We start from the raw sequence: 16,580 nt of genomic DNA, 5'->3' as shown, positions 1-16,580 counted from the left end.
CTATACCAGATGTCAGCTAGTTCTACAGTCATCTGGAGGCACTGCTAAGCTAGAATGTCCAAGACAATTCACTTAAATGGCTGCATTTGCTGTTGGCTATTGGCTTGGATCTCAGATGAAGATGAGGCTGCTGACCAGACTATCATGATTCTCTTTCACACAGCCTCTCCATGTGGCGTGGACTTCTCACAGCATGGTAGCTGGTTCCAAGAGGGAGCATCCAAGTGCTCAAAAGTATAAGTTGTAGATCTCTTTAGATTCAGTCTTGATATTTCCACAGGGCTTCTACTGCCAGATTCTATTGGTCAAAACAAGTTATTGGGTCAGCCTAAACTAAAGAGGTAGAGAAAGAAATTCCACCTCTCAAAAAACGTGGCCAGGGATTTGGGGGCACGTTTAATCAACTACAACTAAATTGTTTGCTGTGATAATGGAAGTGGAACCCCTCTGCAACTACATGTTTCTAGTTAATTTTTTTTTCTTTTTTTTTTTACATCTTTATTGGAGTATAATTGCTTTACAATGGTGTGTTAGTTTCTGCTTTATAACAAAGTGAATCAGTTATACATATACATATGTTCTCATATCTCTTCCCTCCTGCGTCTCCCTCACTCCCACCCTCCCTATCCTACCCCTCCCTCCAGGTGGTCACAAAGCACCGAGCTGATCTCCCTGTGCTATGCAGCTGCTTCCCACTAGCTATCTACCTTACGTTTGGTAGTGTATATATGTCCATGCCTCTTTATCGCTTTGTCACAGCTTACCCTTCCCCCTCCCCATGTCCTCAAGTCCATTCTCTAGTAGGTCTGTGTCTTTATTCTTGTCTTACCCCTAGGTTCTTCATGACATTTTTTTTTCTTAAATTCCATATACATGTGTTAGCATATGGTATTTGTCTTTCTCTTTTGACTTACTTCACTCTGTATGACAGACTCTAGGTCTATCCACCTCATTACAAATAGCTCAATTTCGTTTCTTTTTATGGCTGAGTAATATTCCATTGTATATATGTGCCACATCTTTATCCATTCATCCAATGATGGACACTTAGGTTGTTTCCATCTCTGGGCTATTGTAAATAGAGCTGTAATGAACATTTTGGTACACGACTCTTTTTGAATTATGTGTGTCTATATATTCAGCCATTGATATTATAATGTTTACTCTATGTGGGTAGGAGCACAGCACCTGTTTTCACAGCACTGTATTTATTCTTGATGCTTAATAAATGTAGTTGACTTGCCCATGGATTCAACTGATGCGGACTGTTGTAAAAATAAATGCTGCTCAAGAGAGTTCTCCCTCCCACCCTCAGGTGACCTCCTAAGCAAAAGTAAACAGAATGAAATCAGCCAACCATTTTATTTCACAAAGATCACTGTCTAGTTATGGCAAGCAACAGCCTTTTAGCTAGTATCCTCAGTGCAGAAATCTGCAGCCTAAAGCCAGGTGAAAATTTTATTCTGCCTTGACCTATCTCAGGGACAGGCAACCACTTGCTGAAGAAGCATGTTCTTATTATTAATTAGTAATTTATTATTGCATGGTTGCAAAGGAACCTTATGACCTGTTGAGACTTAAAATGGGCACAATCATCAATGTTTCTGTCATTTCAGAATAGGAAACAATTTTAGTCTAAAGTGTGTGTTTTCTGGAATGTATTTCTAAATCTTTTTTTAACAACATTTTTGAAAGCCATGTTAAAAATAAAACTTTTCGCTACTTTTAGCCTAAAATAATTACTTTTCCCAAACATTGACACTTAAGTAGTGTCTACTACACAATTAACATTTGTTATATTTTGCTATAAACATAAATTTATTTGAATCAGAAAAGGTCAAGCAACAAAAGTTTAAACTCAATTCTTTCAATTTTAACAAGATTGTATATTTTTGTTAAATGTGGTGTATGTTTGGCAGAGTAAAAGCAAATGATTGTTTATTCACTACTGAGAAAGTAATTATAATCATGTGGAATCATATGATAGGAATAGGAAGCATGAGAGTAGATACAAGAAATAACAAGGAAAGCATTTGTTATGCTTTTTCATAAATCAGAGGGTGTGTTGCAATGAGAAAAATAAAGTTACTGATGATTGCTTTTTTTTTTTTTTCTTGCCATACGCGGGCTTCTCACTGTTGTGGCCTCTCCCGTTTCAGAGCACAGGCTCCGGACGTGCAGGCTCAGCGGCCATGGCTCACGGGCCCAGCCGCTCCGCGGCATGTGGGATCTTCCCGGACCGGGGCACGAACCCGTGTTCCCTGCATCGGCAGGCGGACTCTCAACCACTGCGCCACCAGGGAAGCCCTGATGATTGTATTTTAATGTTAAAAATCATCATAAAGTATATTAAAAATGTAGCTATATGTTCAAAATCTAAAATTAACGCACATCCAGGGATTTCCCTGGTGGTCCAGTGGGTAAGACTCTGCACTCCCAATGCAGGGGGCCTGGGTTCAATCCCTGGACGGGAAAATAGATTCCGCTGGCATGCCGCAACTGAGACCTGGAGCAGCCAAGATAAATAAATAAATATTAAAAAAATAAAAGTAATGCATATCCACAAAAAGAGAAAAACCTAAAAGTAGAGTTATTTATATTGATATACATATATAGGGATATTTTGGTACAAATCAATATAAATGTATTCAACTGTTTGATAAACAAAGTTGGACACATAGAAATAGTTTTAACTATTTAACTATTCAACTAATTATTAATTGATTTGTCTCCAAAATTCCAGTGAAGTTGTTCCTACTACACCAATCCAAAGGTTCTATTTGTTCTTGCTCTATTTGAAACTTCTTTTTCCCACCTCTCTTGTTCCCCTTCCTTGGTTTAGAGGACACCTCTGTGACTGGGTAATTTTCTTACTTTTTGATCTTCTTTATCTAAATCCTTTACAGTCTCCTTTGCTAGATGCTAGGTCCTTTTTCTCCCCAACTTGTGTTCCAGGTGTCTGTCTTCACATCACCCATTCTTACCAAAAGGTAAGTCCTTTTAACTCTTGACTCTCAGAATCTCTGTCTCTGGAAATCCTCTTTTTAGTATCTGGAACTCATAATTTCAAAATTAAGCACATTATCTTCTCTCAAAAATGTGCTTTTTCTCCTTAATCAATTTACCCCTATAATGGCATCACCACTTTAACAGTCTTCTCAGACAGAAATCTGAGTCATCAAGATGCCTCTATTCTTCTCCTTTCCATACTCCTGCATACATTTCTAAATTCTCATAATTCAACTTCCAGTATTTTTCTTGAATGTATTCTTTTTGCACTGACCCTGTATGGTTTCAGGCATTTATTCAGTCTTTTTCCTCAACTCTTCATATATCTCCCCTGTCTCCCTGCTCCCAAACTTTGTCATTTCCAGTGTCTTGGGAGCGTCCTCCTTCTAAAACATACACCAAACCATAAAACCCTATAACATATCTCTATTTCCCACAGAAAACGATCCAAATTCCATAGAAGTCACTCAAGATTCTTGAAGATATTCCTTCTTCCTAAATGATAGTTTCACCTCCCAGTTCTGTGTTCTCTAGCAGTAGAAGACCATGCAGGTTGAGGTATATTTCCACACCTTTGCACATGGTGTGTCTTCTTCCTGAAATGTCCCTTAAAATTGTCTTCCACCTAGTCAATTTCAAATTGTTCTTTAAGATTAAGCTGAATTGTTGCTTCATCTGTAAGGATTCCTGTTTAAAAAGTTAATAATTTTCTCCCATTTGTTACCATGTTACCTTGTGTTTTCCTTTATTATTGCATTATGTTGCTTTGTATTTATTTGATTGTATGCAAGCTTTCACCACCAACTAACCTCAATTTTTTGAGGAAAAGGTTTGTTTCTTATCAATCTTTGTATTCTCAGGGCCCAAAATAAGGCCTGATGTACACTAACCTCTGAGTGAGTTTATCTTAAATGAGTTAAGTGCATTCTCCTGCATAATGTGCTTTGGAGCTTGACAAAGCTATATTCAAATCTCATTCTGACACTTAGTTGAATGACTTTTAATTAATTTTTCACCATCACATTTCCTTCATGTGAAGATAATGGTATCTACCTCACAGAGTTGTGAGAATTGACATTAAATAATGCATTTGAAATACTTAGCACAGTGTCTGACACTTAAGTACTCAGTAAATGATACACTTTCAATTTTATTTATTTACCACAGGTTTCAGACCACTGTTACTACATTGTAATAATATTTGTTAATGTGGTAGAGTAAAAAGTAATATAAATCAGGGCTTCCCTGGTGGCGCAGTGGTTGAGAGTCCGACTGCCGATGCAGGGGACACAGGTTCGTGCCCTGGTCCGGGAAGATGCCGTGGAGTGGCTGGGCCCGTGAGCCACGGTCGCTGGGCCTGCGCGTCCGGAGCCTGTGCTCCGCAACGGGAGAGACCACAACAGTGAGAGGCCCGCGTACCGCAAAAAAAAAAAAAAAAAAAAAAAGTAATATAAGTCAATTTAAAAGGCTAATTACCTATGGCGTGAAACTGATAACAATAGAAAATAAATATATATCCATCAAATGTATCTATAAACATAGAGAATGTGTCAAGGGCAGCAAATTTAAATCCAAAGTTACAAAACACAGTGAATAACCTTGGAATGATGCATAAAGATTCACATTTAATATTCACTTAGGGCCTAGATAATACTAGAAGAGAAAATGACAATACAATGTGATAAGCAATGATAGAAGTAGGAATAAAGTCCTGCCCAAGGGAATGAAAGAGAAAGGCTTCACATAATTTTACATTTTTGTCCGAAGAAGAATGAGTAAGAATTCACTACCCCAAAGAAGATGCAGTGTTTAGCTTACATTATGTCTGCCATAAAGACACCAGAAGAAAAGGAAGAATGCAAAAGTCAGGTTATTTTTCAAAGGCATTGCTGATTTTGAACTCTGACTCAATTCCAAATATACATTCTGCTCTGTGTTGATACAAATATATATTTATTCATCTTTCCTTCATGTATTCCTTTATCTTATTTTTAAAACAGTATTTATTGAAACCCTGCTGTGTGCAAAGCACAGCAGTAGGTTCTGGGTAAACAAAGATGCAACCCTTAAGAATGCTCACTCAGGTGGGGAGACAGACAATTGAGGGACCAAAGCAATACCTGAGGTAATGCCACAACAGAGATGGGGAGAGGGCTAGTGATAGTACAAAAGTCATCAGCGTAACTCAGGGGAAAGTCTTCACTATGGAGGAGGCAACTTATTACAACAAATTCATTATAATATTATTTCTATTAGAAACTATTTTATGTTCCTTTCAGGATAAAGTTTTGCTATTAAAAAGGCTACCAGCAAAAGATGTCAAAAGAAATTTTCTGTTTGCTGCAACAGGAATAGATGCAGCCAAGTTTTTCAGATAGATTGCCTAGTACCTCAATGTAGGAAAGGAATTAGCTTAGCTAATCAGTTTATTTTAAAAAGGTTATAAGTTTACTGCAGTTATTCTATTCAAAAAGGAAATTATTGCTGACTTCTAAAGTCTCTTCCAACCCTGATGGTCTGTTAGTTAATAACCATTGGAAATGTTAAAAATAAACAATATTAAGTTTCACCTGAGTTTATGCAGTGCTGAGGACAACCTTTCTCAGACATCAGAATATGTTATATTAAAACTACCTCTGATTTCTCTAAGACCTTTTGTCATATTTTAAAAAGCAATTAGCTTCAAGTACACATTTTCTGATCATGTTTAAGCCAACTGACTTGTCATTTAATATTGCTATGCTAGTTTGATAAAGCATAAAAAAGAAGTGTTATTTTGCGTATGTATTTTTAAATTTAGCGGGGTTATTTTGTGTGTTTTTAAATTAAAAATAAAGACTGCTTTCATCTTATATTCAGTAACATCTTGGGAGCTGCTTGTATATGGCTCAGTTATTTATAGCAGTCTGGGACCAGACCAAGAAAAAAGTCTTCCTATATAGGAGCAGAGGCACTGAGGATAGAAACTGAGTGACAGGCGCTGAGGGGAAGGGCAGTCTAGAGGACAGAGTGTAGGATTCAGAGAAGTGCCCTGAAAGTGGGGGTGGGGAGAACCTTTAAGTAGCAACATTTAGATTTCCAGAAGAATCTCCTGAAGAACACCTGTCAGCAAGTGACTCTCTGGATTCCAGGCACTGGCCTGAGTTTCAAGGTTGAACTCTAACTTCCAGCAGGGACCTTGGAGGAGAAAGGCCACAATCTCAGAGAAGCTGGGGTCTGAGACATGTGACAAAAGCTTTTCAGGCACAAGGAACCATCCAAGGGTCCAGTTACCAGGTCCAGTATATTGAAAGGATGCTAGATTTAAAGAAAAGCAGCGGTTGGCTTATTAGGTGGTTAGTCTACCTTTGAACCATGACCTTTCCATTCCTTCTGTTGCCTCTTTCCTATCTACTCCTGCTGTCCAACAAAGGAGGTTAGAGGAAGAGCCCAATCAGAAGTAGTAAATCAATGGTTATTTGGATCAACTCAGACTTGATTATTTTAAAACCAATACTTCTAGGGTTCTTAAAATTATTTTTTAAATGATTAATAGAAGTACCATTCAATTATTCTTTAGTAAGCATTTATAGAATTTACACTGTGTACCAGTTATGTATTAAGTGCTGAAAATAACAAGATGAATAAAATGACATCTGCTTTTGAGGATCTTATGGTCTAAAGGGCAAATAGACATGAAAATATATAATGCAGTAACATAAATTTTATTATCGCAAAAGAGATGAAACATTCATTTTTCTGAAGGGTATCTTCTTGCTCAGAAACTCAATATATTCAATATCTCCCCCCATCAAATTTCTAACTGAATGAAGGACTAACATTCACTTTTCTATGTCAGAGCCCTGTAACAGGGAAGAAACTGTATTGTATTACAAGTTAATCACTGAAGGGATGTTGCCTATAAGCTAAAATTACACATAATAGCCCATATCTGGGAACCCTGCTTCCCAGGATATGAGCATTAACCTAAAATGCCTTTGTTTAGCTCACAGGAAACATCCCGATCAGGCCCACCTGTGAATGACTGCAGGAAGGAAAAAATGAACACATCCCATCCAGAGGCAGACAGGAACCAGGACATGTTTGACTTTACCCCTTCCCCTTTTAGTAAGAAAGAAGCCTGAATTCCAACTCAGGGAAGATGGCTCTTTGGGACACTAGTCCACCATCTTCTCCATTTGCTGGCTTTTCAGATAAAGTCTCCATTCCCTGCCCCAACACCATGTCTCTTGATTTATTGGCCTGTTGCACAGTGAGCAAGCAGTATGAGCTTGGATTTGGTAAGAGCAACACAGGACTAACCCTTATCCATAATTTCCATAAAAATTCTCCTTTCCACTCTGTATTCAGATCCCTGTGATCTAACCAAACTGAATCAACTGTCAATCCTTGGACATGACTTACTCTTTTCTGTACCTCCATCTGTGTGAAAATCCTTTCTACCTTGAAGTTCCACTTTTTCCCTCTCCATCTTTCAAATCCATTTAAGCCCATTGAAAATATTGCCTTCTCCACAGAGACATTTCTGAATTTTCTAGACAGAGGCAATTTCTCCTTAGTTAAATGAGCATAATAAACTCCATGTTTCACACTTATTACTTATAAACATTAAGCACTGACTAGAGTTACACTTGAATTATCTCCGTGCCATTCCATATTATCATTGGACCATATTTAAGGATTCAGAGCAGGAACTGTATGTTGTTGTCTTATTTTATACCTACCTTACAGTGTCTAACCCACAACCCAATGTACGATACGCACCTAAAAAATACCGTAAATTCCTGAATATAATATAATCCCCCCAATAGAGTAAGCCTCCATATTCCGAATGGGAGTTTTACAAATGAAAGGGTTTTACCCAAGACAAATATAAATTTATTTATCATATATGAGATAGTCTAATAGCTAGTTGTTTTGCTCTAGTTATTAAATTAGTTACACTTACATATTTCAATCACATTTTTTCCAAACAATATAATATTTAAGAAATAGCACAATTTTTCTCTCTCACATTATGTGAAAAAACTTACTCAGACTCTTACATGAATCCATCTTACGTGAGTCCATCATGGAATCTTCATCTTTTACATTTATAAACATCATCATTATTTTCCAGGATATAACAACTTCACTGGAATCTAAGAATTTTTAAAATATGTGATTTTATGGTCTCTGGGAATTTTATTTCAAACAGCAGAATCCATTTGCATATTTTGTAAATAGTCATTTTTTCATTTGATCTGTGGTGGTATACTCATGATCTCCACAACATTGGCATCTGCTATATTTTTTAAATTAATAGACTAGTTTTTGAGTAGTTTTACATTTACAGAAAAATTGAACAGAAAGTGCAGAGTTCCCATACTCTCCCCTCACTCCCTCCAGTTTCCCTATTATTAACATCTGGCATTAGTGTGATAATTTTGTTACAGTTAATAAGCCAATATTGATATGTTATTACTAACTAAAGTCAACAGTTTACATTTGGGTTCATCCTTGTGTTGTACATTCTGTGAGTTTTTGACAAATGTATAATGACCTGTGTCTATAATTATAGTATTATTCAGGATAGTTTCACTGTCCTAAAAAAAACCCTGTGCTCCGTATATTCATCCCTTCCTTCTTCCCCTCCCACCCCTGAACCCTTGCCAACCACTGATCTCTTTTCTTCTCTCTATAGTTTTGTCTTTTCCAGAATGTCATATAGTTGGAATCGTAGAGGATGTAACCTTTTCAGATTGGCTTATTTCACTTAGCAATATGCAGTTAAAGTTCTATGCTTTTTCATGACATCACAGCTCATTTCTTTTTAGTGCTAAATGATATTCCATTGCATGTTAAGTACAAGCTTTTTATTCAACTATTGAAGGGCATCTTGTTTGCTTCCAAATTTTAGCAATTATGAATAAAGCAGCTATAAACAATGTGGGTGCAGGTTTTTGTGTGGATAAAAGTTTTCACTGTATTGTTTCTAAAGGAAGCTTTGTATATATCAACATGTAATATATACAATTTTGAGATCATACTTCCAGAAATAATTACTGAATCTGATTTAATTGTGTTTACATTTTTAAAAAATATTTCCCTTTGATTCAGTAAGTCTATGGAGCCAACACTGACTGACTGAGGTTGTTTGAAGCTATGGCATCTTCACCTTAGAGTCAGACAGCTTTGGGCTTGTTAGCTGATTGTACTATTTACAGGCCATGTGATCTTGTATAAGAAAACCTTCCTGTATGTCAGTTTACCTAACTGTAAAATGCCAATATCAGTACCTATATTTCACGGTTGTTGAGAATATCAATTGTAGTAAATAAATGGCAGCTATATTTATTAGCAATAATTTAAGTAATAATTTGGAACATGAGGCACATGAAAAAATTCCAGCATGTCTGTCAAAAAGAGCAGGCTTGGGACATTCAACTGTGAAAATCAGTGTGGGTCACAAAAACTCATCTTCCAGAGCCCCAAGAATACATATGGTATTGCGTAATTAAGATGTCCAAGTGTCACGAAGCAAATTCCCACAAAACTAACACATATGCATTAATACATAATCTCAAACTTAGTTTCCCTCAGAAATGTGCAATTTACAGATTACAAAATCATACATACTCCTCAGAATATTATATATTCTTAGGAAAGTAAATTCTCCTGGATTTGTTTTTAAGTAACTTACTGATATGTGAATTTTTTAAAAAAATTGTTATGTGAATTTAGTTCATAAATTATTTCATTCCTATACTTCCAAACATATTATAATCTAATTGTAAAGGTTAATATCTACATAGTGACATACTGAGAGAAAATTCTGTATCATAGAATGGAAAAAGTTTGTGCTCTCTGGTCATAATGAGCTGGAGCTGAATCTCAGCTCAGTGATTTACTAGCTGTATAAATTTGGCAATTGATTTAATCTTTCTGAGTCTCAATTTCCTCATACCTAAAATTGAGATAATACTTCTTATCTTTCTGGGTTATCTCATGAATGACAATAATATTTGTAAAGTTCCTGATTCATAATAAGTGATCTTCAAATAGTAATTCTTGCTTGGATCTCTTTTATCTAAATCCTTTATCCCAGCCTTTCCAGCATTCTCTTTTTCAGTAAGATATGGAAGTGGCTTAAGAAAATTGGCTCATACAATAGATTTTTTAAAAATCTAATTTTCTTGTATATCCTGTGACTTAATCTTCTAAATCTAAATCTATCTTATATAGCATCACTCAGAATTAAATAAATAAGAAGAGATTATCAAAGCTCAAAATTGTTTTTATGTGATTTAAACTTAAATTATTTAAATTTATCTTTCCCTTCAGTAGAAATTTCCCCTCTTGGCAGCAAAGTTGACTGCAAGTAATTGCTATGTTTTACATCTTACAATTTGACCCCTAGAAAGAGTTACTAACTGCTGCTATATCTGGTTCTAAGTCCAAACATTTCAGAGAAGAGAATCATTTGGTCAGCTTGGATCATGTGCCTAAAACAAGACCAACAATTGTGGCCAAAGATACAGATGTGTATGAACATGGAGAATTCATAGACTTATAGACTGTTGGAACAACAAGACATATTAAATGTTACTTTTCTAATGACTTTTTATTTTATAGGTTAGTCAGCTGTGACAATAAATGTTTGGAGACTTTCCCAAGTGACAAAACCCAGATTGGAATAAGGATCCAGTGGTTTTCTGATACTTAAAGGTATTAAAGGGACAATGAAAATAGATGAAGAGGACGGAAGGGTAAAGAAGGAAAAGGACAGGAGAGAAGGAGGAAGAGGGGGGAAAGAAGGAAGGAAGGCTGAAAGACAGGGGAAAAGGAAAGAACCGCTATAATCATATTGATGGAAGGAGTGGGAGAAATGGTTTATGATATACATGCCTGGGTGTTGGGAAGCAATGCCATATTTTCCCTTTATAGCTACCTGCAACTGTAGGCAACGAACAATGCCTTACATGGTATGTACAGCAAGTAGAATCAATAAATGTTTCCATTTAGTCTAAATTGTCATGTTTGTCCTTATTTTTTCTCAGTTTTGCAGTAGATGTGCTTCCCCATTTTAACTTTTCACTCATCTTCTCTTTTATCTTAATATAGATCTGCAGGTTGCTGCTCATAAAACTGGTTCTTGGGTGAAACAAACTCTTGTACCATCACAAAGAGGGAAAACATTATTTGGTTCTGCCCAGTTTGGGAAGTCAGTGAAAAATATAACCCTTATTACAATACACTTCAATTCCTTAACAAGCACTTAGCTTCACTAGAAATGTAAATTTCAGTTATTGCTATTAATATCTTTAGTGACTTGTTGGCACTAGGTAATTACTTGAGTTATTCAAACACTGCCATAGAAAAACTATGTTCTGTCTTCACCAAGGCTTACCTCTAAACATACGGACCTCTGAGATAGCACTATTTATGTATTGTGGTATTTTCCTTGGAGCTATTTGAGTATGGTGAATGATTTATTTAATAAAACTGACTTTTTGCCTGCTAAGTCCAAGGCAGGTACTTAAAAGTGCAAAGAAAAATAAAATAACTCTTAGGCAACTAGTCTAATTATGAGAAAAAGGCTTATAAAAGGTATTTATTGACATTTTATAGTAGCATGCTAAATATTTTGAAACAAACTTCTGTCATAAAATAACAAAAATGTTGAAAAAATGACATATTCTTAAAGTTATCAGATAGCTAATAAAATAATAATCCTAGCATCAACCTCTGAAAGAAAACAGAAATCCAGAGAGAAACCTGGTTTTTTGAATTGCTTCTGCTCTGTGGGCATCTGCCAATCTAATATAGGTGTCTGACAGGTTGAGCAGTACTTTTGGAAGGCTTCTGCGTCTATGGAGAATTAAGTTGGAAGCCAGTGTTACCAAATAAGGTGGCCCTGATAAGTCCCCTGTGATTGGGGCTGGAATCAGAGGGGATACACTCTAGGTCTAAGGATGCATCAGAAGTAAAACAGCTAGTTTGAGTCATTTGGGTGGCCAAGAAAATTTCAGTTCCTGAAACTCGGTTAAAGCAACAGCAATGATAAAATATGCAGGTAAATCTACGTGAATATTGAATGTGTAAAACACTAATATATTGTCTCATGGGGATTAAAATATATAATTAAAATAAATGAAAAAAAGCATATAAGTTGAATGGGGAGGTGTTCTAATGTGCTTGCATTGCCTGGGAAGAGGGTAACTATCAATTAACTCAAGTACACGTTATAACATCAGTAAAACTACTGAAGTATAGTAAAAGAGGATTAAATAGAATTAATTTAGGGGAAAATAGAGGATAAACCTAATCCAAAAGAAGTCAAGAAAAGACAGAAAAAAGCATAAGACTAGGTAGGACAAATAGAAAATGTGGAGCAAGATTGTAGATATAAACCCAAATATAAAAGAAATATTGACTGTAAATAGACTATGTAACTAAGAGACAGTTGTTATCTGCCTGGATGAAAACAAAACTCAATTATATTCTGTTCAAAGAGATATATGTAAAAAAATACAGATACATTGAATGGGAAAAGATAGGAAAAAGATATAAAAGGCTTGATTTCATTGGCATATATAAAACACAACAACAGAATAAGACTTATAGAATGTAATTCTGCAGAAGGCACATTGTTTTTATTCCCACAAGGAGCACTTAACAGCAATTAACCATGTACTGGCAATAAAGCATACTCATCAAATTCAAAGGATTGAAATCATACAGATATGTCTTCTGGCCACAATTCATAGAAGGTAGAGATCCTTAGCAAAAATAAATCAAAATAAGCAGTAAAACAAAACAAAAACTTTTAAACCTTTAAAAAATTCCCATATGGGGGGCTTCCCTGGTGGCGCAGTGGTTGAGCGTCCGCCTGCCGATGCAGGGGACACAGGTTCGTGCCCCAGTCCGGGAGGATCCCACATGCCACGGAGTGGCTGGGCCCGTGAGCCATGGCCCCTGAGCCTGCGCATCCGGAGCCTGTGCTCCGCAATGGGAGAGGCCACAACAGTGAGAGGCCTGCGTACCGCAAAAAAAAAAAAAAAAAAAAAATTCCCATATGTACAGAAATTAAGCAATACACTCCCAAATAACTCATGGGACTAAAGATAAATCAAAATAGACACAAGAAAATATTTTTGAATGGCATTATAATGAAACTACTATACATTATACTGTGGCATATAGCTAAAACAGTGTCTCCAGACAATTTTATAGCTTTGAGTGCATATTTCAAAAAATAGAAAAGATTGATAAAACAATGAGCTAATCAATCCTCAATAAATTAGAAAAGTAACCAAAAGATTAAAAAAAGGAGGTATATAATAATAAAAAAGAGCAGAAATTACTGAAACAAGAAAAATATATATTAAAGAAAACAAACAAAACTAAAAGATAGTTATTTACAGAGTAATAAATTGATAAACTCTAAATGAGACTGATGAAGAAAAAAAAAGGCACCAATAATCAAAATCAGGGATGAAAAGTGGTCATTAATACTATTCTGCAGACCTAAAAAGATAAGGGAAGATTCTTGAACAACTTTATGAAAAATATTTCAAAATTTAGATGAAATAGACAAATTCTTTTAAAAGATACAGCATTCCAATTGACACAAGGAAAAAAATGAAAATATCCTCACGGTTTTATATTTATTAAAGCAATCCAATCCATAATTAAATAACCTTGCTACATCTCAGTGCAAGAACAAACTGAAAATGGAACAGAAGAGAGAGTCCAGAAATATAACGTCATCTGATTTTTGAAAAACAAACACTGGGCTATAGTGGAAAAAGATGGTCTTTAAAATAAGTGGTGCTGGATCAATTGGATAGCCATTTGGATAAAATATATTTATTTTGGGCCTATCTCACACCATATACAAAATTTTTTTCTAGTTAGATAGAAGAGTTAAAAGTGAAGGTAAGCCATATATGATCTAGGCTGTGGTCTGAAGGTTTGTGTCCCCCCAAAATTCAAGTTGAAATCTTAATGTATGTGATGGTATTATAAGGCGATGCATTAAGGAGATGATTAGGTCTTAAACATAAAGCCCTCATGAATGGGATTAGTGCTTTTATGAAAGACATCCCACAGAGAGCCCTAGGCCCTTCCACCATGTAAGGATAAAACCGCAAGTCTGAGACCCAGAAGAGGCCCCACACCTGACCATGCTAGCATCCTGATCTTGGACTTCCAGGCTCCAGAACTATGAGAAATAAATTTCTGTTTTTTATAAGCTATGCAGCCTGTGGTATTTTGTTATAGCAGCCCAAGTCAACTAAGACAATATCCACAGACAATTCAAAATATGAAAAATGCTTAATCTCATTAATCACCATGAAAATGCAAATTTAAATCACCATGAGATAGTGCTCTGCACCTATCAGAATAGCCACACTGAATACTCTCTAGCAATGAGAATAAACAGTGCACAAAATATGTGTATAAAACATGGAAAAATATGGAGTAATCTCATGAACATAATTAAGCAAAGATGCTGGACCAAAAAAAAGAGTACAGAATCTGTGATTAAATTATATAAAATTAAAGCAAAGTTAATCTATGATTTTAGAGGTCAGGATAGGGATTAACTCTCCATCTCCTCTAGTATAAGGTAATGACTGCAGGGAGTATTGAGCTACACACATTGGACTGAACTTTTAGGACATGTATATTTTTTTAGGTTCACAGCACATTAAGAGGAAGGCACAGTGACTTCCCATACACCTCCCACCGGGACACACCCATTGCCTCCCCCATTAGCAACATTCCCCTTCTAAGCGATATGTTTGTTACAACTGATAAACCTACATTGACACACAATAGTCATCCCAAGACAACAGTCTGCCTTAGCGTTCACTCTTGGTGTTGTACATTCCTTGGGTTTAATTAATTTGCTAACAGAGCTCCAGAATTCAGAGAAATATTTTACCTATTAGATTACTGGTTTATCATAAAAGGGTATAACTCAGAAACAGTCAGATGGAAGAGATTCATAAGGCAAGGGATGTGGGAAATGGCATGGAGCTTCCTTGTCTGCTCCAGGTGTGCCAGTCTCCCCACGTCTCCATGTGTTCACCAACGAAAAAGCTCTCTGAACCCTGTCATTTTGGGATTTCATGGAAGCTTCATTACATAGCTGAGGGTGATTAAATCATTGGTCGTTGCCCATTCATTCAACCTTCAGAGGTGGAGTGAGGGAGGTGGTTGCGACTGACAGCTCCAACGCTTTTTAATTTAACCCAAGGAAAACCCCTGATCTACAGCTAGTTAGTCAGAAGTATAGGTAACAACCTGGGCTTGCAATTGCCATCTGAAGGGGGTGGAGGAGGGTCCTGTAGGACTGAATCCTTAACCTGTGGAATGTGATGCTGTCTCCAGGTACAGAGTGTCAGAATTGAGTTGAATTCCTAGACATCCTGCTGGTGTGGGATTCCACTTTTCCCCCACAAACACACACTGTGGAATTGGGTCCAGAAACCAAAAAAGAATGGGTGATAAGAAATGTGTGTTGCAGGCTGTGTAAAACTGTTACACTGGAAAGAATCAACCCACTATGTAAGCTGGGAGAGAAAATAAGAAAAATAATCCAAAAAGTCTCTGATTTGAAACTAGGCAGCAAACCCAAATTACCAAACACCTTAGGTAATGAATGTTGGAGGGCAGTATCAAGATGGTGAAGTAGGAAGACCCTGAACATACATCATCCCATGGGCACACCAAAATTACAACTACTTACAGAGCAACTATCTATGAGAATGACCTAAAGACTAGCAGAAAGAATTTTCCACCACTAAAGATATAAAGATGGAGCCACAACAAGGTGAGTAGGAGGGGTGTAGATGTGGTGTGGTCAGCACTCACACCCTGGGGTCAGTGACCCAAAAATGAGAGAGGTATTAACCTCAGAGTTCCTTCCTGAGGAATGGAAGGTCCAAGCCCCACATCAATCTCCCCAGCTCAGGGGTCTGCCCTTGGAAGATGAGCTGCAGGAACATCTAGCTTTGACAACCAGGGGGGCTTATATTTGGGACAGCCAGAGGATTATAGGAAACAGATTCTGCTCTTAAAGGACACACACACAATCACACACTCCCAGTCCCAGTAAAGGTGGTAGTTTGAGAGGTGCCTAGGTCAGACATGCTTGCAGATCTTGGAGCCCCTCCTGGAGAGGTAGGAGGCAGCTGAAACTTCCCTGAGGGGTGGAGATGCTCATGGAAGCCATTTTTGTGTTCTTGATCTACAACCCTGACACTGGCACTGGAAAGCAAGCACTATTTTGGAATCCTCCCTCTAGCCTATTAGCACCAGGAGGCTTGCCCTGCCAAGACTGGGAAGTGGGAAGAAATAGAATATATTAACAGACCAATTACCAGTAATGAAATTGAATGAGTAATTTAAAAGCCTCCTAACAAACAAAAGTCCAGGAACAGACAGCTTCACAGGTAAATTCTACCAAACGTTTAAAGAGTTAACACCTCTTTCTCAAAGTATTCCAAAAAAATGAAGAGGAAGGTATGATTCTGAACTCATTCTAGGAAGCCAGCATCCTCATGACACCAAAACCAGAC

This window comes from Pseudorca crassidens, chromosome 9 (genome assembly GCF_039906515.1).
Source record: "Pseudorca crassidens isolate mPseCra1 chromosome 9, mPseCra1.hap1, whole genome shotgun sequence".
In the NCBI taxonomy this organism is placed as follows: Eukaryota; Metazoa; Chordata; class Mammalia; order Artiodactyla; family Delphinidae; genus Pseudorca; species Pseudorca crassidens.
The sequence above is the reverse complement of the archived record's forward strand: the minus strand, read 5'-3'. Positions refer to the sequence as shown.